The following is a 27,498-nucleotide window of genomic DNA, read 5'->3' as shown; positions in this document are numbered from 1 at the left end:
CGAGAAATACCTTGATGTCACATTTGCTCGGATGAGCTCATGAGGTATTTTGAAGGTGCAAGAAGTGGCTGCTTTTACCCTTTCAATGGGCCTATATAATAAAAACTTATTCAAACAGGAGCAATGAAAAGAAACAAGTTATAAAAAAAAACTGATTCATTTCTATGAAAAATGTCTCGGGTGGTTGCAGTGAGAAAGCGCTGCAATTGACCAGTGTGTGTTCTTCACCGGTGGTTTTAATCCCAAAAAATGGCAGCGGCTCTGGCTCAGCTAGGCTGGTATGCAAGCGGAAGCAGCTACAGTTTGCCAACCGACTGATATGGCTAATTGAACGCCTCATCGCTGTCATCTTTCTGCATCCTCCCGACGCTTAGCTCGCTAAAGTTCCCGTTCTTCAGTCTTTTCCGGCTGCCACTTTGCGCACTCATACTCGCATTTCTGCTTAACTCCTTAGCAAGCCGAGAATCTGTAGGACGGTCCGGCGCCGCTTGCCACTGGAACAACCCCTGGCTTCGTGCATCATTTTGGGACCGTGCCAGCACCTAGTCGCTGCTCGCCGAGATGCGCGTGTGAAGTGACATCACGAGTTTCTGCCGAACGCTGGAGGTACACGGCTGCGTCACCCGCTTGTCCTTACCGCGGAAAGAGAGAAAACTTTATTCTCTAAATAGCCCTAGTCCGGGCCATCATGCCACAGCCTCTTCATTAGGAAACGGCAGGTTCGTAGAACTTCCAGAGGGCCGCACTAACACGAAGGCAGTGGGCCACCAAAAGTTCTTGCGTCGATTTGGCAACCACGCCAGTACCTGGGTTCAACCAATCCTCCCAGGAAGCGATGCGGGCTCAGGTGTGGTAGTAGGTCTGGTGGATGGCACTCTCAGTAAAGGTGTCGTACTGATGGGTAGGAAGGGCAGTTGGGTGTAGGGCAAGTGGGACGTGAGAGGATGCCATGTATGTAGTGGATACGGGATGGAGTGATGAGGGAAGAGGTTTGTGCTTTCCTGACCACAGATGCGGTTTCACGGGATAGTGTGAGGTGGGGGACCGGGAAACACTGCCTGCTTGCGCGTAGAGCGCAGAGATGCTGTCGACGTGCCCGATGTTGTGAAATCTTTTGAGTGCCAGGGTGGTACACTGCAGGGTGGTACACAGCCACAAAGATTGCCAGAGTAGTCAACTAAGAAAATTGGGGCCTCGTGCTCGTGATCTGCCACATCAGGTGATCTGCCACCATCAGGTGATCTGCAACATGAACAGGTGATCTGCCACATCGCCTCTTCATGAGTAGAATCGGATCCATATTATTGGTAGAGGAGAGTTTTTATGTTGGGTCACTGGATCGGTCATGGATCGGGGGTTGCTGGATCGGTCTATCATGGCGTGCAGTAGTTTTTTTTTCAAAGTGGGGGGGGGGGGGGGGGGGTGCCGGTCTGCTGTTCGATGGCCCCTGCCGATTTTGTTTTAGGTGCGGAGCACCCTAGGACTGCACAATGTCCGTCCGCGTCCGTGCGCATAGCATTTACAACCGCAAAGAATCACACAGGCACCGGCAGGATTTTTGCCCGTGTCTGGTAGACCAGACAGAGTTAGTGTCAGTCGTCTTACCCATTGGGCTACGACCGCGAGTTAGTACCCGAGAATCAAACGGCTTACTCCCTCGCCTGTAACGATGCTGAGTACATCCCAATGTCCGTCCGCCTCCATCCGTGCGCACACCACCATCAAGCGAAAATCAAGTGAAATTCGATTTCAGCCGTGAGTTGCAGTTTCATTTAGCGAATAATCGAAGTGCAACTCACGGGTCAAATCGAATGACGGTCGGGGCACAAATCGGATGTCACTCGGGGCGCAACTTGGATGTCATTTCGAGTTCCCGTACTCCACACCATCGCCATCATCCACGGAGTGGAGATGCTGACATTTTTTTCAATCCGCTTACTTGGTGCTAGGAGAGTGGTTTTTCCGGTTTCTTGAAATGAGTTAAGAAGACACAAGTTGAGAACATACATATTCATCGTCAATATAACCAACATTCTATTTAGGACGACTGCAGGGCGAAGGACTCTCCCATTGACCTTCACCTGCTCTTGCCCTGCGCTTCCCGAGTCTATTCCTTGCTTCGAATATTGTTATTATATCCGTGCATCAAGAGTATATGACCTTCCCCTTCTTCTAGACCCATCTTTGCACGTCCATTCTGTTACCCGGGTGGTCCACCCTTTGTTAGTTTGTCTCACGGTCGAAATTGCGAGGTTGCCTTATATGGTGCCCTGATATGTTCCTTGCACTTTATTGGTGCGGGTAAATTTGTAGTCATCCATGTTTGTAGGACAGTATATAGGCGCTGCTATATTCTGGTCATGATCAGTGGTTGCGTGAGTCTCATCATTTCTTTTTCTCTTTTCTTGCTCTGCTCTCGGTTGGGCGTTTTGTTGGTGAGCAGTTGATTAAAGATTTTCAGTTTTTGGCGATTGCGATTTTTGGCACTACCGCTCGTCTCTAGAGCAACACCGAGCCTTCTTACGCGATTGTTCTCTGGGAGGACATCCGTGTCTACTTAAAGGGTTATGTGTAGCTTGGCCGCGCGGCACCATCTGTCGTTTCCCAAACCGAGCTCTTGCAGCGGAGACAAAACCGTGGAAATATTGAAAAGTATTTTGAAAACTTGCGTCAATAGACGCTGTATGGACCTCATTTCAGTTCTTTTCTGCTTATAATCTATGCCTTCCTTGATTTCTGAGACGGGCGTTAATCCATTACGCCCTACTTTAGTTAGGTCACGCAATGATGGTTGCGGCATAATTCTCGCTGGAAAACACATCGAGGTGGCTCAGTGGGTAAGGCGTTGAGCTACTAATCCCACGGACGCAGGTTCAATTCTAGGCCGAGGGGCCGTTTTTCTGATGGAAGCAGATACCAAAAACGCCAGTGTGTCGAGATTTCGGCGCACGTTAAAAATCCTGAACTGGTCTTAATTCTTCCGGACATATCCGCTACGGCATGCCTCGTAGCCCACGCGTAGCTTCGGGGCATGAATGAACGGAAATTTATATTTTTTGATCTTTTGGTAGAAACACGCTTTAGTGTGATGGGGCAAGTGTCGGGCACAGCAGGCGACGGTGTCTGCCGGGCATGCTACCACGTGGGCATAGAATGAATTTCATCGCGCAGGCGCGGCACCGGGCCATACACGCGTCTTTTCTTTCGTAGTCGACGTTGTATAATTGTCGTCCTTGCCAAATTTCTCTTACCGTTGCGAGGCAGCGGTGCCGCATGTCCTTGGACGCCTGATAAATACGGCTGATAGCGGATAGCGGACACACACACACACACACACACCCTAGTAGCACAAATTGTTGCCGCAACGTTTCTGCCGTGTTGCCAATGTTGTGTAACGTTAGGCAACGTTACACAACGTGGTGACAATGTTGCCAAATAACGTTGGACACATTCAGCAACATTGACGCAACGTTTACAAACAACGTATAGGCAACGTTGCCTGTATGCACGTTTTTTCACATTGCAGCAATGTTGCCAAATGTGGGCCAACGTTGGACACATTCAGCAACATTGACGCAACGTTTACAAACAACGTGTAGGCAACGTTGCCAGTATGCACGTTTTTTCACGTTGCAGCAATGTTGCCGAATGCGGGCCAACGTTGGACACATTCAACAACATTCACGCAACGTTTACAAACAACGGATGGGCAACGTTGCCCATATGCCCATTTTTGCACGTCGCAGCGATGTTGGCAAATGTGGGCCAACGTTTGACGCATTCAACAACATTCATGCAATGTTTACAAACAACGGATGGGCAGTGTTGCCCGCATGCATGTTTTTTCACGTTGCAGCAATGTTGACAAATGTGGGCCAACGTTGGACACATTCAACAACACTCACGCAAAGTTTACAAACAACGCATAGGCAACGTTTCCCACAGGCACGCTTTCTTGCATTGCAGCAATGTTTCCAAATGTTGGCCAACATCGGATACATTCATGCAACGTTTCAACGTTGCCCTTTACACGCTTTTTTCGTGTTGCAGCAATGTTGCCAAATGTCATATTTATGATGTTAAACGATTGTATGGGGATTTACATAAGCTGCCTAAAAATTCAAATGATCCCGTACAGCAGACTTGAATGTTTGCGATGTAGTACATGTAACATCGGGATACGTTAATTTCGGGAGTGTGGTTAAATGTGATGCACAGTTTCTACAATGCCCACGAAAAATCCAGAAACAACATTGCCTGTGTGCATGTTTATCTAGGTTTCCGCAATATTGAGGAATGTTGAATGTATAGCAGCTTTCCATTTATTTATTATGTCAACACCACACTAACCCATGTTTTGGAGGGATTACGTCGCCTATAAAATTTCAAATGGTTATGCACAACGGACGCCTTAGCCGCAGTTCACTAGCTGTACCATCGCCTCCTGTACTTTACTGTACTTTAGCTGCGTAGAATACGGCATTTACACACACACGCAAGCACGACGCACGTATGTACATAAATGAAATCCCCACCGTCAGCCTGTCCACTGCAGGACGAGGGCCTCTCCCAGTACGGGAAGTTTTCGCCGAATGCTACACCAAAGGGGCCCATCTTGTTCTCGTGAATGGATGCCGTTTTCTTAGGCATCGCCTATCTGATATCCACTGATGATATACCACAGGACCAGGTAGCACCCCAGACCGGGAAATATAACGGAACAAAGGGCGGCACCTGTACTGGATTTGAAGTTATTCAGAGGCAGACAGCAGGGCACCCTACATCGATGAGTGATCATTTAGAGACACAGCTCTCGAAAAACTGCAGAAATGCATGTGGAGGAGTGTCACGCTGAGCGTGTAGATCCCCCATGAAATCTAAAAGGAACCGTGAGCGTTTGAACGTTTCTCAAAACGAAAGAAACGTGTGGTGCCGGTTCGATGGATGGCGCAACCAAACTCGGCGACAGATCTGTTTATTTTAGTCCCTCATTTGTTGGATTATCACACAATATTTCTACATGTACAGTGGATACAGCCTAGAATAAAATAATACCGCCATTCCGCGCATCGTGCGTTTCATTAAAGCCAGGTGCTGCGCCGTTCTAAGACGGTCATTTTTTTTTTCAAAATGGCCGCCAGCTGTCCCATAAATGAAAATCGTTTTTATTTCATTTTTTTTAGTAAGCGGGTAAATCTCATCGCCGTTCTTGGTGTTAATCAAAATATACCACAAATATGGGACCTTCGATTGAAGATTGACCGCGAACAAAAGATTGTTTTGTTCAGGAAAAACTTGCAAAAAACGCTCATTTGTTGCTCTATCATTCTGTATAATTAAAATACACAAACAGGCTTCGTTTATGTTGGAGAACAGAATTTTAACAGGTCAGGCAGGCAGATTCCTGATCATAGCCAATACTCTTTCTAGCCTCACTAAGTTATTGGTGTCGTGCATGAGCTCGCGTCATCCGCAATGATCGTGTTGGCGGCGGCATTCCTTTGTGTCGGGCGCATGGGCCCGCGGCGATTTCGTCCACGTGGAAGAAATCGAACCTCTGTTGTTCATGCAGGCGTAATTATTATAATCATAATTACGTCCTACAAATATAAATGTCCGTATTCTACCTGTTTCCTCCTAGTTTTACGAAATAGCAAGCTCAGTTTAAGCCAATCATTGCAGCGCGTTATTTGTTTTCCCCAATAAACAATAATGAGAAGTTTGCATTCCCCCTCGTCTCCTACTTGTCGCTTACCCCTACTTCATTTATATGTCCCATTTGCACTTCAGCCTTCGTAATACAGTGTAGCCCATTTATAACGAACCCACTTACAGCGATATAGCGGTTATAACGAAGTGATCTTGATTTCCCGTCCCAATTATAGCGGTCTTATAATAGTCCAGATATAGCGAAAAAGCGGTTATAGCGAAGAAATTTCAGATTCCCGCTTACTTCGTTATAACCGGGCTACACTGTATCGCTCAAAAACAGTCACTTTCAAAGGCAATCATGAATTCTGTACTCGTCGTGCTGTAGTCGCACTTTTCTTATAGAGTTGCTAAACAAGTGTGTGCTTTTTTTACGGTGAGGTGCCCACAGTAATATGAAGATGTGACTCAACAACGAGGCACCTTATTTCTATACCCGGTTTTTTTTGTCATTCACTTTTTCTAAAGGTATATACGCGTACGACGTATACGCGCAAAAATTTCTTAGCGGCGTTCATCTGGCACATGAATTTCTTGAGGACAGATTGGACTTACAATAACTGTAAGTGGTCGCTTTTGTTAGCTATGGACGCGTTTCCGTGAAGTCCAGTCCTCGTGAAATTTATGAACGTGTGCGATGAAGCGTCGCTATGCCATACCTAGATGAAAGCCAATCAAGTTACAGTCACGCTCTGCAAAATCACTACCTCCAGTGTAAATCAACTTATATCCGTGTAAATGTCACCCAAATAATAGAATTTCACTGATGTACAATTTGCCATTCTGCGAATGCGCTCTTGGAACATCCTTGCGGTGTACCAGTCAGGGCTCAACGGTTTGCACCAGCCGCAGGCCGTGTCGCTCATGCAATTGGTATACCGATTGTCTCATCTTAGTGCGATTTAGTTGCTTTAAGAACCCACCACGGTGGCTGTTGTGCTGCTGAGCCCAAGGATAGAGCCCAATGACGCGGGTTCGATTCCAGGCCGCGGCAGCCGCTTTTTTTTTGCGGGTGTGGAGGCGAGAAGCGAAAATGCCTGTGTTCGAGCGTCGGCGCGTGAAACCTCATAACCAGCCAAATCAGATATTTTAGGGCGATTTTAACACATCATTAAACTTAAAGAGGAAAACACAGCTGCTGCGCATCGATAAAGCCGCGCGCAGCTTTCACCCTCGACTGTGCGCGCTGTCACGCATGGCCAGCTATCGGGCTGTTTTCGTGAGTCTTTTACAAATGCAGTCGGGTGCGTTTTTGTCCACGTGCATGCCGCATATATCCAGGGAACTGAGCGAATACATCGCCTGCTAATTAACCCAACGCGCGCATGAAACGGACGGCGCAGCATTCCGACGTCAGTGCATACGAATGAGAACTTGGGTTTCATTGCCGTGTGTTATTTCGCACTCATTATTTGCTGAATAAATAAATAAACTGGAATTACAACAAGAAAATAACTTTTTATGCCGTCACCAAATAGTATCGAGATCTGCTCCGACTTAGCTTCCTCTACGTTCCTATAGCCGCTCACTTCACCATGTACATCCCAAATTTAACGCGGCCTCTTTACCACGCATGTTCTTTTGGGGAACGTGTACCATATGGAAAGACAAACTAACCGGGTATACTCCGTGTTTTTCATTCGACGTGTTGGCCGTATCTTTAAGAAGCTCGCACAGATACACCTTAATACAGCTTTTTTTCATACCTGCCTGAAAACAGCACCCACAAATGGCTTCCCAACTTTCCTTTCCTATTGTTGAAACATTGCACGCCTTTCTTAGGTAGTAGATTACGGCTGTATTATAAAAACGTAATCGTGAATCGACAAGGGAAACTTCCAGCTCCATTTTGCTAAGTTTTCACAAGCATCTCGCACTGTTGGGGATGGCCGAAAAAAAAAAAAACGAAAAGAAAAGGCTTTTGTCCTTGGCCAACGTCCTACCCTCCTCTCACACGCGCACACGTGTGCGCCGCTCGCAGAGCGGTCCCCTCCTGCTCCTCTGCGCTTGGCAGCCGTGGCTGCCGTGCGTTGGGTTGGAGAGAGTGAATGAAAAGCGCGCGCTTTTGCAGAAACGAGCAGCCACCTTGACAATCAAGCGGAATGGAGAAGGGGCCAATACGAAATTTTGTTGTGTGGCCGCATGTTACAGCGAATATTTGTGTGCTGGAAAGTTCATAGCAACCGACCAGTGAAGGTAAGCGCTCGTTTTTCTGAGCTGGCCTCGTTCTTTCGAACGCAGTTTACTTCGTAAAAGAGCGGGAACAAGACTGCCCTCCCGTTTCTAGCTTCGGCATATCCTTCTTGCTTTTGTGAATGCGTACAGTTGTAAAAGGTGGAACATGTATTCAGCGCTTAAATTTTATGGAAAGAATATAATGCGAAATGAGGTGGGCGCTCAGCAGTAGGTTTTTTGTTATGATGCTGAAATCGAGTGTAGGTTCTGCAAGAACCTTGATACGTACGATTGGCTTTTAATTTACTTCTCGCCACAGCTGCTCACGCGCGCGAGAAATAAAACTAATCGTTGTCATGTTTAATTTCACGCGAGTTTCAGCGGCATGCTGTTCCAGAACACTATTTAGCGTTGCAGTTAGGCCATGTTATCAGCTGCTTATGCTAACCATCTTACGATGTAAAACAACGCCTTACGTCTTTGTAGTATTCACAAACTTTCCATGTGAAAAGCTGGTGTTCGTCGGATGCTTATAATTATAAAGAAAATAGCATACGAAAAAAAATAAAACAGCTCAATGCCAGTTTTAAGCACATTTTTCGAGAGCAAACGGTAAATTAATAAATTAGGCAACCAAGGGAATACATGGTTATAATTTGTGTAATATTTCCATTCTTGACAATTGCCTGTTTTTAATTTTTGTTCGTTGTGTTTTTATTTTTATGGGCACTGAGGCAATTATCGTCTTCTTTCAATTAATATTGCCGACGTGCCACGTCATCATCAGTTGGTCGGCTTCTCTTGTTAATTGAAAATTCTCTGGTACGCTGTCTGAAGGCTTTTCACTTAATTACTCAATGGCCTGTAAAGAAAGCTGTGAGGTATTTTATTTTATATAATTAAGTACCTTTGTCCTTTTTGTTTCCCAGGAATGCTTGAGAAACCCACTCATGCGATGTGTGTGTCATAAATTTAGTTGACACAGGCATTAGAAAAAGTTAAACAAGCAAGACAAAGTGTAAAGTGGAGAGGCCTGTTTTGCTATATTTCTTCCTAAAGGTAAGATTTTCCCCATTAGCTAAAATTCGCTTCACTTCAGTTTTCTGCACCACTTCTATATACTCTGTTTTGTTTTCAGAAATGTCTTCAGATTTACCAACACCACAAAACTGACACACGAATAAGCTCATCTGGAAGAAAACGTCATCCAAAGTGAGCTTTTGAGCACGCCATGTGTTACAGCAATGCCCTTTTGTTTGTTTTCCAGGAATGGCTGTAAACTCTCATCTGAACTGCCAGTACAAGAAAATCGATGCGGCCATATTGTATACCAGAAGTCCTGGTGTTCTGAGAGGTGAGATATTGTCTATGCTGTAACAACTTTGTAACTCCTCCTAAACTACAGCTTTCGTTCATTTCGCAGAAGCGGTGCAGTAACAACCCTATGTTACTGGGTTCATGGCCGTCAAGTATGTCATCAAATTGACTTGTCAAGACAGAAGAACAAGCAAACCCAGGAGGAGGAAAACGAAGGCATCGTCTGAAACAGCGTACTTGCGAAATTCAAGGCTTTAACAGTATACGTATTCGGCTCGATTGTTAATAGTAAAATAAAAAGCACATGTCCTTTCATCTTAAACAGTGTCAGTGTTGTTATTTACGCTAGCTGCCTGCATGTTCCTTGCTTTAAAATTCTGCCATTTCTTAGTTCGTCATTTTGCCGGACTGCCTTAATTGTGTGTGTTAATCAGTGTAGAGATCAAATGTATGAATATACAAGTCTAAAAGGCCGGTTTATACCTTTCAGGAGTTTATGCAGACGAGGTTTGAACTGCTCGCTTATCATGCCGTCAACAATCGTCTCTCTAGGAAAAAGTTAACTTACATTATTTTCATCTAGTTATTGTTGCATGTATATCTGTAAGTTACCTGTACATTGCTGCAATATTATTGCTTCGTAACAGAAACATTGCTTGAACGTCATATCAACAGTGCGCGGATGTGGCCCTCGTGGTGAAAAAACGTATCTATGAAGTAACGGTAACGTTGTAGGAAGCATCGCTTGGACATTAAAGCGGCGTTTTCTAAATGTTACCCGCACGTTGGAAAAATGTAGTTGGAAAGTTACCGCAAAATTGTAGCAATGTTATTGCAACTTCATAAAAACATTGCTTGAACGTTGAAGCAACGTTCCTTGTATGCTAACTGCATGTTAAAAGCGTAGATCTAAAGTTGCTGCAAGATTGTAGCGATGTTATAACAACATATGAATGGTACAGGGATATGCTTAAATGTGGTATGCACGTTGCAAAAATGTAGGTGAAAAGTTGCTGCAACGTCATCGAAAAACGTCTCATAAACGTTGTTCAAATGTGTCCCGCAAGTGGCTGGAAGGTTGCTCCAATAGTGGAGCAACGTTGGCGAACGTCAGAAACAACGTTATCCAAACATTAAAACAACACCCTTCAAACGTTGCCCCCATGTTGGAGCAATGCTAATATCATGTTGACGCAATGTTTCTGAGTAACATTGCACTAACGTTAAAAAAAAGCGGACATCAGCCACGTTTAAGGGGAAACGTTGCAAAAATGTTCGGGCAACATTCTGTGCTACCAGGGCACACACACTTACACAAACACACACACGCACGCACACGCACACGCACACTGCGTGTTAGAAAAGCGAAAAGCCGCATAATTACTAAACTTGAGGGGCATAAAATCACACCTTAAGACGACGATCATACTGTACATGAAAAATCAGAGCCCTTCCACACTGAAGAGGGAAGTCCAGCGAAGATGGCGCTCTGGTGGGATTTAATTGCTATGTTGGGTATTAGCTGTTTTGCAGATTAGCTTTGTTTGTAAGGATAGGGGCGCTATCTCTACGTCACAGACTAGGGGCACACGCTATTGGTGTTGTGCCAGAGCACCCAGCCCAAATTCGCTGCACCAAGCGACGCGCCGACAGCGGGGCCGATTCGCGCCTCGGCCAAACCTCCCGCGGCAGACGTGCCGCAACTTGCAGGCGTCTCAGAACCACCTCTCCTCCTTCTCAACGGCTGGTAAGCGGGATTCACACGACGGAGAAACCCTCTCACGGAGGCGGACGGATATGTGACGTCAACGGCACGTGACCGGATTATCCGGCGTGGCGCCGCATCCACACGTGCGGAGCTAAGCGGAGCGACTAGCAGACGACAGGGCCGAGGAACAGGTTCCATTCCCCGCCGAGGGCCACCGCCGTCGAGCGAAAACACGCGGAGGCATTTTCTTTCGCGGAGCCACCGCGGGCTATCCCCACCGAGGGGCGGAGCCTAAAACCGGTCACGTGAGCGGGTCCCGCGGGCCAAAAAGAGAGGGTTTCTCCGTCGTGTGAATCCCGCTGTACGAGGCATGCCTCGGATGAACGGCCCGCGGCAGACGCGCAGTGATGTGTCTGAGACGGCTCGGCTGACGCAACCGCTTCGCCTCCATCCGCTGGATTCGAACTTCGGTCAGCGAGATTCCTGATTGGAGCGATTAAAACTGCTCGCGGCTGCAACGGACCCTCGGGGGTATAAAACAGCCGAGAAGCATCAGCGAGGGCGGCACTTTTCGGAGGCACCGAGTGGAGACGTGCTGTCGCCTTTGTGCGAGCCATGTAACGCTTTTGTTACCTCTGTACACACTGTACATAAATGTTGATTCAACTCTTCGTCGGCTGGAGAACTTCATCGCTCTGCTTTGCGCCGCGCCGATAGCGGACGGACCAAGGCAACGTCGCAGCACATGTTGCTTCGCTCGGATGGCCAGTCGCAACAGTGGTGTCTGCGGTGAGATGTCCCAGTCTGCCCCGTTAATATAGAAACCTGCAGTCCGGACAATGGACAGCTATTGTGGGGACGAAACGGGCAAATAAATGCATTTTTGTCTCGTTATTATGGACACGGGGATCCCCAAAGCAAAAAATAGAAAGAAATGACTGCATGGTGACCCCCGAGGCCCCAGGGCGTACCAGGAATTTACTTTTTGCCGAAGCATACAAAACCGAAGCATGCATTTATGTTGGAACACGTTCTTCCTTCCAGTACCGTCGAATTAGATCGAGAACATCTGGGATAAGCGAACAACACCCTAGGATAGTGACGACATGGTGACACCCTTTCCCCATCGAACAAGATCACCCAGTTCGGAATATACCGGAAAGAGCACGTCATGAGGCTCAGGACAAGATAACAGGACGGTAATAATTCGTGCCAATATTCATTCCGCTTCTCTGGTCAGTTGGGTGGAGGCAATGGCTGGTGTTAAGCGTAAACGGACCGAGCGTTCCATTACGTTTCCTTGAACAATTATTCCTGAAACGATCGAGCTTTCCTTAAAAACGAATATTCCTGAATGTTTGTGTTTTTGACCTTGATTCGTAACTATGGATGACTCACATTATGGCCGATTTTTCTGGGGAACGGACGGAGGCGTTAAAAAAAACGAGACATGAGTTTACTTCAAACGTTATATATTTTCCAGTTAAGGGCCAACTGCACTCAAATTTCACCTCGACCAGATTTATTTTTAATGTGTAGTAAGCACCACCAAATCAGCTGGGAGACGATTGGCAGCCCCGTGAAACGCCTCGTTAATCAGTCAGAAGCGTTTAAAAAGCTCCGCCGTGGACCACGCTGCACTTGCCGGCGGATCGCGTAAACAGCCATGTCGCGCCTGTGACGCTGCTGCCGTCCGGGGCTTCCGGCCAGCCACGCAGCTGGAGAACCGGTCGAGCTCTGCCACGCACGCTTCACCCATCTGCTGCCCCGTGCGCGCGTAGAGGTTGCGCACAGGATTGCTCCCGAGCTGCTGACCGTCTGGCCGCTCGCTGGTCGCCTTCAACGCACTTCATCGGCCGCGCTCTCCTCGATTTCGGTTTCAAAATCGCCGATTTTTTGCTGACCGATTGCGGCGTCCACGCGTGTATTTCAGCTGTTGTATCTTGCACCTTGCTTTCTTTTCCAGCAGACTATACGGAAATAGTGTTTTCAAGAGGTCGAAATTTTCAGTGCAGTTGGCCTTTAAACGCGGGCTGCAAATGCAGTATAACATGGGTAATACGTTCCGCACACCTCCGCCTCCCCTCCTCTCTGCCTCCCCCGACTACGAAATAAAAGTGTGTGATCCGGGAGATCGTATTATTAACTTCTACTCAACGAAAGAAGTTACCTAGGGCCTAGCTTTCCCGTAAAAGGAAATAACCATGAATGCATCAACGTGATTCTACGATATTTTTTTTCTTCCTGTTTTGTCACGACATGGAGCTTTTCAAGAAACGAACTAACCATGGAAACTAGACTACTTCTGGCAGCAGACAACAATGAAGACCGAGCACAAATGACTCAGTGTTTTCACCCAGATCAGCCGATTTGACTGAACAGTCGACCCGCCTGATGCCACTCGTGAACCGGGGCAGTCAACCTGCTCCTGAGCTTTTTTTTCCGGTTTCCTTTGCGGGATATTCTGCACAGAAATAGAGTTCTATTCTAACCGGTTCTGTATCGTCGCCCGCAGCGGAAAAATTTCAAGAGCAAGCTACTCAAGGCAGCGAGGATGCCTGTGTTGCCGCGGCAAGATATCAAGATCGTCATGCGTCCCAGGGGAGGCCTGAACGTTGGAGAAGTTTCTAGATTTGAAATCAGCCGAGCCATCGTCGCAGCTGCGAACGTGAGTGGCGAGAAGGTGACACAAGACGTCATTTGCCCGAACAAACAGCAAAACATAGTCGTTGTTAGTACGCCTAAACGAGAGAACGCGGACCGCTACTCGGCAGTCAGAAGCCTCACGATCAACGGCATGGCACACGAAGTGAGCGCCTACGAGACGGCTCCCCACGGCACCGTTAAGGGCGTAATCAGGGGTGTTCCGTTGACGGACACTATTCAAGAAATCAACGATTACATCGTTAAAGAGTACAATCCCACTGCCATGCAAGCTAACCGTATCGGCAAGACCACGACGGTGGTCATCGCATTCGACGGCGACAAGGTCCCGAACTACATCAGATACGGCAACCTGCTGATCGAGTGTTCACTGTATCGCAAGCAGATCGACATGTGCTACTGGTGTGGTCGCCTCGGTCATAGGATGGACGTTTGCCCTAACCCCGAAGACAGGATATGCCGTGGTTGCGGCATGAAGAATCCAGAACAGAAGCATGTCTGCAGTAACACCAAGTGTAGCCTCTGCGGGGGCAACCACCTCACCGCGGACAAGGAGTGCAAAGCAAGGTTCAAGACGCCATACGTCGTTCGCAAACGGCGTTGGGAACGTCAGCAACGAGTAGAGGTGCAGCAGCAGCAGCAGCAGCAGCAGCAGCCGCAGCAGCAACCGAGGGGGCCAACGTGGCAGCAGACAGCGTGGCAGGCGCCGGACGGGCGTCGCAGCCGCTCCCAGACAAGGAGAGGGAGAAGCAAGAGCGCTACCAGGTCACCATCGGCAGCTGGTGCTCGAAGGCGTGAATCTCGTCCGAGGTCCAAGTCGAGGACCCGGCAGGGCAACGGTGCCGAGAAACAGGTGGGCTGGGCAGCGGGGTCTTCCGTCGCTCTAAACAATAGCAATTTCCCTTCCCTTCCCTCCTCCTCCTCCTCCTCCTCTTCCAAAGACAAAGAGTGCAGACACTGTTTGGAACTCAAGCAAATGATATAGATAGGCAGAACAATCAAATCAAGAACCAAAACAATCAGATAGCGGCAATGATGGAGCGTATCGAGGCGCTCAGTAAAACTAAGAACAACGGTAATGACGTCAGTGAAGCTAAAAGAAAAGTAGCCAAGAGAGACACCACCTGTGCTACTCCGGTCGCACCGAACCCCATCATGCCACCAGCGCTGATCCCGCCACCGGCTTTGACACAGCCAGTGACGCAAGCTCTAAATATACAATCGGCAGTTGTTGCCATGGAGGAAGAGAAGGCTGAGGCCGCCGTTCCTCCGACAATGGAGACGGTCATGAGCATGCTTATGCAAATCTCAAGCCAGGTTTCTCAATTGTCTGAGCAAGTGAACAGTCTAACAGCAAGAATGGATAATGTGGAGGCCAAATGTAGCCAACTCTCCGTTAGAGTCATGACGCTGGATGCGAAAATTAAGCATCACAAGGTTGCCAAGGTGAAGTCATCACGAGTTGCTCTACAGGTCAGGCCGCGAGAAGTTGGTTCCGCGCGCAGTTCTACCGCCAAAAAAAGTAGAAAATGAAGAATAAAGGGAACCGGAAAGAGACTGCGACGGTACTTCAATGGAACTGTAGGAGTATTAGAAACAAGATAGGGGAGTTACAACTTTACGTTGCTAAATTGGACCAGAAACCGGATATCATAGCGTTACAAGAGACCAACGGCCGCGCCAAGCTCGCGGGATACATTACGTATACGGACCCTGGCGAAAAGGGTACTGCGATCTTGGTCCGCAGCAACGTGGCGGCCACACAGCACGTGACCGCTCAGCGAGGCTGCGAGCATACCCTCGTCGAAATTCACAGCAGAAGAGTGGGGGATGACAAGAACATTTTCGTCCTGAATGCGTATTGTCGACCGTCCAGCAGGATCATTGACTTTGAAGGCACCCTATTGGACTGCATCAACGAAGCAAGAACAAGACCGATTTTAATGCTAGGAGATTTCAACGCGGCCCACACGATGTGGGGTTACAAATATTCGTCCAAAAGAGGAAATCAATTGGTAAAAGCCATAGAGAATCACGGCATGGAGGTGGTTAATGAGCCGGGCGTGCCGACCAGGACAGGCACTAGCACGGTCAGAGACAGCACTCCTGATCTGACGTTAGTTCGGGGGAACCTCGACGTTACTTGGCGTAACACGGGGGAGAATCTTGGCTTAGATCACGATATCATTTGTGTCACCCTCGGGGGGACCACCATCAAGGCGAAATTGAGTCAATCCAACATTACAGACTGGGACCGGTTACATAGACACGCAGACAGTGAAGGCGAAGACGAGGACCAAGACAGCAAGACGTATGGGGCGTGGGCCAAGAAGCAACGCGAGTTTGTCAAGAAATTTACGCAGACGATTACTACGACTACGCAAGTTCCCTTCGTAGACAGAAGGCTTAGCCACATGTGGGCGGCCAGGCATGGTCTTACTCGAAGGTGGAAGAGGCAAAGACATAACAAGAAGCTTCGCAGACGTATACATGCGCTTAACAAGCAGGCGGCCGAGTATGCGGAGCAGCTATGCAGGGAAAATTGGATGAAGATGTGTGACAACCTACAAGGCACACTGTCTACGAAGAAGGCCTGGAAGCTGTTGCGCCACCTCATAGATCCGTTGAAAAGCAAGAGTGCAAGCGCTCGAGACATCACAAGAACGATCAACAGTTACGACGGGGACGGGGAGAAGCTCATTCGTGAACTCACAAGTAAGTACCTCAAGACTGAGAAGAGCGGTAACCCGACTCTCGAGTACGAAGGGGATAGCAACGTCGAGCTAGACGAAGTCTTCACCGAACTAGAGCTGGTTGCGGCCATCGACGAAAGTAATCAAGGCAGCGCACCGGGCATTGACGCCGTCACATACAAGATGCTTAAAAATATGAGTGACCAAAGCCGAGCGGAACTACTCAACCTCGCCAACGCGGCCTGGGAGAAGGGTTCGTTACCCAAAGAATGGAAAGAAGCGGAGGTGCGTTTCATTCCCAAGCCAGGAAAACCACCCCACGTAGACAACCTGCGCCCCATCTCCCTCACGTCATGTGTGGGGAAGGTGGTCGAGCGTATGGTTTACAAGAGACTACAGAGATATTTGGACGTCACCGATCAGATGCCACCGACCATGTACGGGTTCCGGGGGCACCTAAGCACGCAAGACATCTTCGTGCAACTACATGAGCTGGTAATCAAGAAAGCGAAGACCCCTACGCCAAGAGCTATCCTGGCACTCGATCTCAAGGGTGCCTTCGACAACGTCACACACGAAAGCATTCTCCGTAACCTGCGTCAAACTGGATGCGGTAAGCGAACATTCAAGTATGTACAGGACTTCTTAAGTGATAGAACAGCAACAATCAAAATCGGAGAAGAGACGTCCAAACCGATAGCCCTGGGAGACAGAGGCACCCCCCAAGGGTCGGTTCTTTCGCCGCTTCTCTTCAACCTGGCACTCCTCCCGCTCCCGGCCCTGCTTCAAGGCATAGAGGGAATAGATCACGCTCTATACGCCGATGATATCACTGTGTGGACGTCGAGGGCAGGGTCGGAGAGTTGGATGGAGGAGACCCTACAGAGAGCGGCAGAGACCGTGCACGAGTTCGCTAAATCGTGCGGCCTCAGTTGCTCGCCACAGAAGTCGGAGTTGCTCGTTATCAAGCCAAGAAGAAAGAAAGGGGAACAAGAGAACGTCCGCATCACCATCGAAGGGACGAACATAACGCCAAGCACGCAAGCACGTATCCTGGGTGTCATCTTCCAGAACAACGGCAAGGCGGGGGCGTCGATCGCCAAAATCAAGGTTTCTACGGAACAAATTTCGAATATGATCAAAAGAGTCACAAACAGAAGACGAGGATTGAAGGAGGACGATGCATTGACGCTTGTCCAGGCCTTCGTGACGTCGCGCATCGTTTACGCTGCGCCGTACCTCAATCTACTCAAAAAAGACAGGGACCAGTTGAACGTCATTATACGCAAGGCAACCAAGATGGCGCTAGGCCTGCCGAAGCATTCGTCGACCGACAAGCTTCTCGGCATGGCGAAACACAACGTCGTTGAAGAGTTGATAGAAGCTCATTTGTCTAATCAAAGAGTTAGGCTCTCTCAAACGTCGGCGGGACGTCGTGTTCTAGCCAAGTTGGGCTGGCAAGAGGCAGACCGGAAGAAAAATGGGCCGTTACCCAGGTTATGGGTGCATAAAATCAATAGTAAGCCTCTGCCTCGAAACATGAGGCCGGGTCGTAACGACGGCCGCAGAATATCTCGGATAGCGGCATTGACGGAGACTCTGGGTCAAATAGAAGAAGAGCAAGAGGGGGTCACTCTCTTCACAGACGCTGCGTTACCCAAGTTTTCCTCGAAAGCCACGCTGACAGTTACGACGCGGAATGTGCTCGTAACCTGCGCCTCCATCAAGACGTTTTTTCCGGAGGTGGCAGAAGAGGCCGCAATAGCGCTGGCGCTCGCGCAGCCCAACGTAGGAAGAATTGTCACCGACTCCCAAAAGGCGTATAACAGCTATACAGAAAAGGGTGGGTGTCTCTTGCGGCACTAGGTATTCTAAACAGTAAATGCGACATATCTGAAAGGAAAGTTGAATTGATATGGACGCCGGCTCACTCTGGGCTGGAGGGCAACGAACTTGCCCACCAGTTCGCCCGAGAGATGGAACACCGGGTAGAGGAAGGTGAGCCACAGTCCATAATTAGTTATAAGGACATTACGAACCACTACAGGACGGAGAGGCGACGTTACCCCGATCCTCACAAATCGCTTAGCAGAGAACAGCAAGCGATTTACAGGCAGATGCAAGCAGGATCCTTCCCGCACCCTTACCTTCAAAACAAGATGTACCCGGAAAGGTACGACAAGGAATGCAATTTTTGCAAGATTCAGTTAGGCACGCTCCAACACGTCATTGGAGTATGCGATTTCTACAAGCCAATCCCCCTACCTCTCACCTTTCCCACTACCCCACCCCATTCATCATCCACCCTTACCGAGCGATGGGAGACCTTGTTAACGAGCCCCGCCCTGGAAGACCAGCTCGTTCTGATCTCCAGGGGCCAGGCGGCTAGAGAAGCATATGAGTCCCGTGAAGAGGGAACCACTTCCATCGACGGCGTCTAAGAAGACGTCGTAGTAGCTCGATTCAATAAAAGTTGTTTCTCTCTCTATATATATATATGACAGAAACCACTGGTTTATCAAAAAATCCATGGCCTATTAGTGGACGCTCTACTCCTTTGTCCGCATACATTTATATTTTCGTCGGGTGGCGTGTGCAACGGCCGCTTAACACTCTTCTGACTACTGCGTGTGGTGAATGCGCACAGAATAAGTGGTGCTTTCCGCTTAACAAGTGAGACCCGGTTATAGTAACTTCACTCTGAGTCACCACGGAGCCGTCAGACGCGCAAAATGGCACGTGGTCGCAAGGATCGGAACTCCAAGTGGCGCTTGGTTAGTTTATTTGCTGCGTGCATGCGTGCAGCCGAAGGCACCTAAGAAAAGAATGAAGCCTGCCTGAGCAGTCATCACTCGGACGTCGGTCTGATTTTAGGAGTGCAAAAGCTTGATTTGATTGATTGTAGGGTTTAACGCGCCGACGCAACGCAGGCGATGAGGCGCGCCGTAGTGGAGGGCTCCGGATTAATTTTGACCGCTTGGGGATCTTTATCGTGCGCCGAAATCTCGTACACACGGGCGTAGTGCAAAAGCTTAATAGGGTTTGAAGTTAAACAAAAAAAAAGAACTTTACAAAAATGCAAACGTACGTGCGCAAGATGAGCGACTATGCGGGAAGGAGCAAATAACGAACATTGTAACCATAAAAGAATGCTACGTGTGATTGAAAAGTACACAAAACGACATGAGCATCGCAACAACGGAATAAGAATACTTGCTCTATTGTAAAAGCGTCCTGTCGCAGGGAGTTAAATACGAGACATACTCAATTTGATACGAGCATAGTTTAATTAACAAGATGAATAAAAGAAAAAAAAAAAACCCAGTCCGGCTGTTGCCGCTACGCTCGTACTCAAGCGAGCAATGCTCCGATTTTTAAAAAATCACGGCATGATGCTTGCAGCCCTTACCGATGGCTTAAATATGGGCGTCTTTTTCACGGCGTTGCGTCTCACCCAGAAATGAGTGACTGACCTGCGTTGAAAAAAAGAGCAAGAATTATTGCATTTTACCGGTGAAGGAAACATCTAAAAAAGGCGCGTGCAGCAGCATACAGGTCAGAATACGCGTATTGTCCGTACATTTGTCCAAACACGCATCGCACCCTTCGCTGGCCATGGCTTTTCGTTGAAAATCGTCCCTCACTTCTGGGACACCCTTCCATTGATAACAGCCGCAGGATTTGTTATTTAAAATTTCTGGGTGCTTAACATGTCGATACTACACATGGGCTAGAGGCTCGCCGTAGTGGAGGGCTCCGGACTGATCTCGACAGACGGGTGTTTTTGCTTTTCGCTTCCATCTGGCATGGCCGGGTTCGAACCGGCGTCCCTGGGCTCAGCAGCATAACGTCTTAGCCACTGTGGTGGGCTGCAGCCACAAGAAGGCATCGCAATATAAACGCTTGTCCGCCGTCGTACTCTACCGTGTATGGTAATCGAAGCACAAGGTAAACTTTTGTTAGCCTACTACAAAACCACGGCCAAAGGAAAGTGGTCGGGCTGCTGTGGCTGCTGCGGAGAATCTGCGGCTCAACACGATGGCAAAATTTGAACTGAAGCTGCAGATAGGAATCCCTCATCTCTAGCTGCAGAGTGAGGGAAATGGTCGTAAGCTGGAAGGTTTCTGCTTCTGATGCTTATATACACATTGTTAAATTAAAAACCGGCCGAGGATGGAGAGATAAACGCTGCGAGTTAATGCAAGGCGGAGAGGCAAATACGAAGTGAGATGTCTTGAGAAGCGAAACAACAAAGTGTTCTCACATCTGAAATTTTGCAAGCATTTAACGGGTTAGAAGAAAGTAGCACGTACTATCATTCGAAGCAATGGTTACAGAAAAAAGGCAGGATTTAAGCCATACGCGTTGTCTTGAAAAGTCGCTTCATATATAAAACTGAGGAAATCACGGCGACTCAGTAGCTAACTCGCTGCGTTAATGACCCCGAGACTGCAGCTTCGATTTCTAGCCAAGAAAACCAACAATAACAAAAAGCACGCGTGTTCCAAAATTATGGCCAAAGTTGAAAATACCCGATCGGTGTAAATTCTCCTGCACCTTTTCACTGTAGCCCTGGTGTAGACATACACTGTAAAACTCCTCATTGACTCGGGCTTGGCGAAGTCAGAAATCGCACAAAAAGAAAAACAATGCATGAAGCCGTCAAAGTGGACAAGATGCAGACAAGGACTTATGAGAGAATGCTTACATGAAAACGAAGTGAATGGACGCAGCAGCAAATAGTCCTGGTTTGCCTCAATCAGATACACTTTTACAAGGCGCGTTGGAAGTCAATTTGAATCTCTCTTTTCTTGAGCAGTGACGACCTCTCCATTTACGCATCAAACATTGCCACTTCCTACACGCGAGCATTTCAGTCCAAGTATACTTCAACAGCTCCCTCAACACTGATGTTTTCACGAGTATTTCCGTTCTTAGAACGCAGCCTAAATGCCCCCCGGCCACATCCTGACACGTTCGTGTGTTTCCCCAAGCCTGCATGCCCGAATTTTAACGTTAAAAAAATTCGGGAAATCCCACGCGCTATTAGGGTACGTATGCACATACCCATATCCAACATCGGCGGCAACATCGGCAGCGGCAACATCGGCGGGAAACTGAAGGGCTCTAACTGGAACTGTCCGGTGGAAGCTGTGGAGGAAGTGTGGGATAGGTTAGCGACGAGCTACAAAGGAAAACTTTCGTTTCCTGTCTATGTATGTTCCTTATTGGTCTCCCTCCCCGTTCCTACACTCGCCCTCACATGAAAGAGTTGCAGTGTTGCGTGCTGTTATTCTTATGATAATCAGCACTGAGACGGCAGCATATATATATATATATATATATATATATATATATATATATATATATATATATATATATATATATATATATATATAAACAGTGATGATACCTTGTTAACTCGAAGTAGTAAAAACCGGGAAATATTTCAAGATAAGACGGTTGCACGAATTGCCATCAAATATCGAGTGCTTTGCAAAAAAGGCGCTACTACTTACCAGCTCTTCAACAGCAGCTTCCAATCTTGCTTATTATAAAGGTTTGAAAGAGAAAAAAAGACATACAGGAGGCGTTCACCGGCAGGGTTGCTTGACGAAGTTGATATGCCTCTAGGCTCAGACTTCACGTTCGGGGAAAATATCGGCTTTGTGGTAGGCCCGGCTAAACGAGAAAAAAACCAGGAGCGTAGACGCGGCAAGATCGCAGGAATCTTGTGAAACGGTCCGTGGCGGCGAAATTTTGTTCCAATCTCAGTCAAGATTTCCAGATATCCGCAGTTTGACCCAAAAATAGTTCGAAGTCATCATCATCATCATCATCATCAGCCTATCTACGCCCACTGCAGGGCAAAGGCCTCTCCCATTATTCACAGCTCTTTCGTCTCCTTTCACAGGAAACGAAATAGCTAATTAGGAAACGGCAAACTATGACAATCTACCGCAGCTGACAGAATAGAACTAGCGGAGCTTTCGAAGTTAATCAATAAGCGCAAGACAGCTGACATACGGAAGTGTAATATGGAGAGGATTGAATACGCTGTAAAGAACGGATGTAGCCTGAAAGCTGTGAAGAGGAGTCTTGCCGTGGGGAAAAATCAGATGTATGCACTTAAAGATAGGCAAGGGAATGTCATCACAAATAGGGATAAAATAGTCACAGTGGCCGAGGAGTTCTACAGGGATCTGTACAGTAGCCGGGACATCCAGGATAATGCCGAACGAGACAGTAGCTCAGAGGAGATAGACATCCCACCAGTAACGACCGAAGAAGTAAGGAAGGCTTTGAAAGAAATGAAAGGGGGCAAAGCACCTGGTGAGGATCAGATAACAGCCGACCTCTTGAAGGATGGCGGAGAAATTGTACTTGAAAAACTGGCAAACCTGTACACGCAATGCCTAATGACCGCAATGGTACCGGAATCTTGGAAGAACGCGAACATCATCCTAATCCATAAGAAAGGCGACATGAAGCACTTGAAAAATTACAGGCCGATCAGCTTACTGTCAGTCGTCTACAAGGCACTTACCAAGGTAATCGCTAACAGAATTTCTCCAACCTTAGATTTCAGTCAACCCAAAGAACAAGCAGGGTTCCGTAAAGGTTATTCAACAATGGACCATATTCACACGATCAATCAGGAGATAGAGAAGTGCGCTGAGTATACTGAACCCCTATATATAGCCTTCATAGATTATGAGAAAGCATTTGACTCGGTCGAAACCCTAGCAGTCATTCAGGCATTACGGAACCAGGGGGTAGATGAGCATTATGTAAGAATACTAGAGGATATCTGCAATGGGTCCACAGCTACCATCATCCTCCATAGGGAGAGCAGTAAAATACCTACAAGCAAAAGTGTCAGACAAGGAGACACAATCTCTCCAATGTTATTCACAGCATGTTTACAAGAAGTATTCAGAACATTGGATTGGGAACAGGTGGGAGTAAGGGTTAATGGAGAATACCTCAGTAACCTCAGATTTGCTGATGACATTGCCTTGCTAAGTAACTCGGGGGGCGAATTGCAAAGCATGCTTTCCGCACTGGACGAACAGAGTAGAACCGTGGGCCTGAAAATTAATATGCAGAAAACTAAAGTAATGATCAATAACCTCGGGACAGCACAGCGGTTTGAGATAGGTGGTGAGGCAGTGGAAGTGGTAAGCGAATATATCTACTTAGGCCAAGTTGTGACCCCAGATCCCAACCATGAGGCAGAGATAATTAGAAGGATCAGAATGGGGTGGGGTGCATATGGCAGGCATTCTCAGATAATGAATAGCAGCCTACCATTGTCGCTGAAGAAGAAAGTGTATGACAGCTGCATCTTACCGGTACTCACCTACGGGGCAGAAACTTGGAGGCTCACTAAGAGGGTTCAACTTAAATTGAGAACGACTCAGCGGGCAATGGAGCGTAAAATGGTAGGTGTAATATTAAGGGACAAGAAGAGAGCGGAGTGGGTCAGGGAACAAACACGTGTTAAGGACATATTAGTAGAACTTAAGAAGAAGAAATGGACGTGGGCAGAGCATGTAATGCGAAGGCAAGATAACCGCTGGTCATTAAGGGTAACCGAGTGGATCCCTAGAGAAGGCAAGTGTTGCAGGGGGCGACAGAAAGTTAGATGGGCAGATGAGATTAAGAAGTTTGCGGGGATAAATTGGTCACAGTTGGCACAGGACCGAGGAAATTGGAGTTCGAAGTAAAGGGCAACAAATACATGGGTCGTATAAGAAATGGTTCGCTGCAGCGGGAAATTTCGTAGTCTAGGGTTCGACGGAAGTCCGTCTGGTTAGGTGGTAAGTTCATAACAAAATTGCGGTCATTGACCCGACACCCGACAACAAGCGTGCAAAGTAAGCTTCAAGGGCTTCTTGCTGAACTTTTTAAGCTAGTGCCTCCTGAAAAAAAGAAGCTGTATTACCGACTTCTATGCACTAACGGTTCAGCCCCCGCCATTTATGGTGTACCTAAGATACACAAGCAAAGATGTTCTCTCCGCCCAATAGTAGACTTTACAAGGTCGCCACTGTACCGCCTTTCTGGATACCTGCACCAAGTGCTGATTCCCGTAGCGGGTAAAACATCGACGCACATCCAAAACGGATCCCATTTTGTTGAGAGAGTGCGACATGTGACCTTGAGTCCCGACGACGCTATGGTGTCCTTTGACGTGACATCCCTCTTTACCAGCGTCCCTGTCGACCTTGCTGTGACCGCTTGCCGGGATATTTTTGAACCGTGACAGCACATTCGCCGACCGCACCCCCTTTGACGCGCCTGAGCTCTGCAAGCTGCTCGACTTCTGTTTGAGCAACACGTACTTCACGTACTGCAACAAATTCTACAAACAGGCCCGCGGCACGGTGATGGGAGCTTCAATATCGGTAACTACAGCTAACCTTGTGATGGAGCCCATAGAAGAAAAAGCTCTGGGTTGTTTTACGCCCGCCACAAAAAGTTTTCTACCGTTACGTGGACGATTGCTTTTGTGTTCTCTGAAAGGATGACGTTACACGATTTCAGCAATGCTTGAATTCCGTGGAACCCAGTATCCAGTTGAACAAGAACTGTTGAACAAGAAGAAAATGGATGCCTGCCCCTGCCCTTTCTTGACGTTCTCGCGAGGCGCACAGATAATGGACTCGCCTTTTCTGTGCACAGGAAGGCGACCCACACAGGCCAGTATACCTTAACTTCGCCTCAGCTGCCACCCCGTTGACCACAAGACATCTGTTGTTTCCTCCCTGGTAACCCGCGCCAAGCGCATTTGCACCGGGGAGAAGCAACTAGATAGAGAACTAAAGAAAATTCAACAAGAACTATCTCAGAACGGGTACCCGCGGAAATTCATCAAGCAAATCGAACAGCGAATTTTGTCTCCTGCCGAAGATGCACCGAGGCGAACATTCCACTCCAGGGCGGCAATTCCTTACGTCGCCGGCGTCAGCGAAGCCCTTTCCAGGGTATTTTCCAATTATGACTTGCGGGTTGCCCACGTGCCCTGCGCAAAACTTCGTGGCAAGCTAGTGAACGTGAAGGAAAAGCGCCCGAAAGAAAAGTACCCTGGTGTCATTTACAAGATCCCGTGTGGCGGCTGCGACTGCGTATACGTTGGTGAAGCTGGAAAGTTCCCGAGACGCCTCAAGGAACACCAGCTTGACGTAAACAAAAAGAACGTCACCGCGAATGCACTCGCAGAACACGTGGAAGCTCATAATCACCAAATTGAGTGGGACAGTGCCACAATCATCGCAAAAGAAAGAAACGCAACAACCAAGCTCCTCATTGAATCGCGTGTTATTCAAACGACATCAGATACCATCAACCGGACAGAGGGCAATATGCCCGGTATCTACGCACGATCACTACGACGCATCTTGAAAGCATGAAAACCGCGACGACGTCTTGCCTCGCCTCATTGTGATCAAGGATTCCGCAGGGGATCCGAAACGGGAAATTTCGGCTAAGCAGATTTTTCTATATATGCGAGTTTGAGATAACGAGGTATTACTGTACATCATGAAATTTACATTATATATATATTTATAAACTTTCGTGAAATCTGCCTTTTTTGGCTGAGGTACTGAGTAATTTTTTGTAAGTGAGTAAGTAATTTGGCTGAGTAATTTTTGGCTGAGGTACTTTGCGACCCCCTACTATAAGTACTGGGTGTGTTGGGTGCCTACGTTCTGCAAGCATTGAAGGTTTCAAAAAAAGTTGAAAAAAATGTTGCAGGGTCCCTTTAAAAGTTAGCTGCGAGTACTTGGAAACTGAAGTTCCTCTTCGCATCAAGTAGCAACGCCATTGACCACTATACATTTTTCAAGAAAAACCGATTTTAGTTCGGCGATGTAGGGGTAAAATCCAAATTATAGCCTGCAGTGATGATTAAGAGGTTGTTAATGTCTGTTAGTTTTCAAATGCGTGTGCATTGCGCACGGATGTTTCCACAGCGGCTTTTCCTTCGTGGAGCAGTTTTCCAGGGATGCGCAAAGCGGTTGCACGAATGGCGGAAGCGTCATCCACAGCCGCCTCATATACGAGCCCTACGAACACACGAACATACGAGCCCTTTGCGGCCATTCGTTTCCACGGTAAGTTGGGGCCCCTTCGCCGCAATTTTCTGCTGGGCGCACAGCGCGGCGCATGCACTCAGAGTGAAACCTAGAGAGAAAAACCGAAGTGAAAAGCGGGAACCCCTGAAGAGTGTATACGGGCGACGCATTTTAAGATCAAGGGACTTTACGTCGAATAAATCTGCACACGCAGCTGGCCGCAGGTGCTAGTAAAGGCCACTTTTTGCACTAGTTCAAGTTTCGTCCTTAAATAGAGCTGTGAAAAGAGTGTGGGCCTAGGGTTGCCACCTCCCCGGTTTTGGACCGGCCCGACCGGTTTTTTAATCGGCGGACCGGTTGCCGGTCCATACTTGAAACCGACCGTCATTGGCCAGTTTTTTGGCCCTCGTGCCGTGATTATGTCTGTTTTAACGTTTTATAAGCGTCAATTCAACAACTAAGATGACAAGCATGTGTCGACAAGCTGCGCAAAGACACGCGAGCAGAGAAAATACGCGGGCGCACGCGCTGCCTGAGATGGAGGGGGACCTAAGGGAGGAACAAAACAACGAAATGCTGCCGCCGCGGTTGGCAACTGCGATTACTTTGCAGTGAAGCACATACAGAGCAATCACCAAGCTCTCAGTCACATTCAGTACAAACGTTATGTTGATTTCTCTCTAAGAAAACGCTACAATATGTCAAAAACAGGGCGTCTTTTTTTCAACACAAATTAAACATTCTATATACCACGCCCCTTCCCCCCTTCCCTTCCCCGAAGGGCCGGTTTTTTTTTTTTTTCGGGGAAAGGTGGCAACCCTAAGTGTGGCCCCCTGCGGGTCTTCCAGTTTGCTATAACGAGAAAAACCCTTACCTAAGTGGAAAGCACGAGCGCTGGTTATGCAAATTATCTTCCTCCTTTTCTTGTTCAGTTTCATCTGATTGCATTCTTTTCTGCTCGACGCGGTAAAAAAGTTAAGGAGGGCTGTGAGGCTCGTGAACTAGGTTGGAATAAAGAATTTACTAAAAACTTAGAGGGTGTTTCCGCGAAGTGATAACCCGAAACTGAATTTTGAAACTGCATACCTTCTCACATATGTCGCTATTGGTTATGGAATTACCTGATAGTTTATAATATTGTTTGAATAAT

At 47.8% G+C, this 27,498-nt stretch overlaps 2 long non-coding RNA genes across 5 annotated transcripts in view; one reads left to right on the top strand and one right to left on the bottom strand.

The window, feature by feature from the left end:
• LOC144169760 (uncharacterized) overlaps nt 1-27,498 on the bottom strand; it is a 37,109-nt gene that overhangs the window by 2,909 nt on the left and 6,702 nt on the right. The window contains exons 3-4 of one of the 3 annotated variants that reach the window (XR_013322519.1): nt 21,334-21,417; nt 19,676-19,739 (exon numbers count right to left, since the gene is read on the bottom strand). This is a non-coding gene — a long non-coding RNA (uncharacterized LOC144169760). Of the gene's footprint in view, nt 1-19,485; nt 19,740-21,333; nt 21,418-27,498 lie in introns of those variants that run through there. The other 2 variants (XR_013322520.1, XR_013322521.1) reach the window with 2 other exon arrangements.
• On the top strand, nt 7,729-9,510 carry LOC144167597 (uncharacterized). Of its 2 annotated transcripts, XR_013322051.1 has the most exons (4): nt 7,729-7,905; nt 8,814-8,943; nt 9,023-9,238; nt 9,308-9,510. It is a non-coding gene; the product is annotated as an uncharacterized LOC144167597 (long non-coding RNA). The 2 variants fall into 2 exon arrangements; XR_013322050.1 differs by lacking the exon at nt 9,308-9,510 and having other exon boundaries at nt 9,023-9,299.

This window comes from Haemaphysalis longicornis, unplaced genomic scaffold, assembly GCF_048455015.1.
Source record: "Haemaphysalis longicornis isolate Haplotype H1 unplaced genomic scaffold, Haemaphysalis longicornis Haplotype H1 scaffold_2, whole genome shotgun sequence".
NCBI classification, from domain to species: Eukaryota; Metazoa; Arthropoda; class Arachnida; order Ixodida; family Ixodidae; genus Haemaphysalis; species Haemaphysalis longicornis.
The sequence above is the reverse complement of the archived record's forward strand: the minus strand, read 5'-3'. Positions and strand labels throughout refer to the sequence as shown.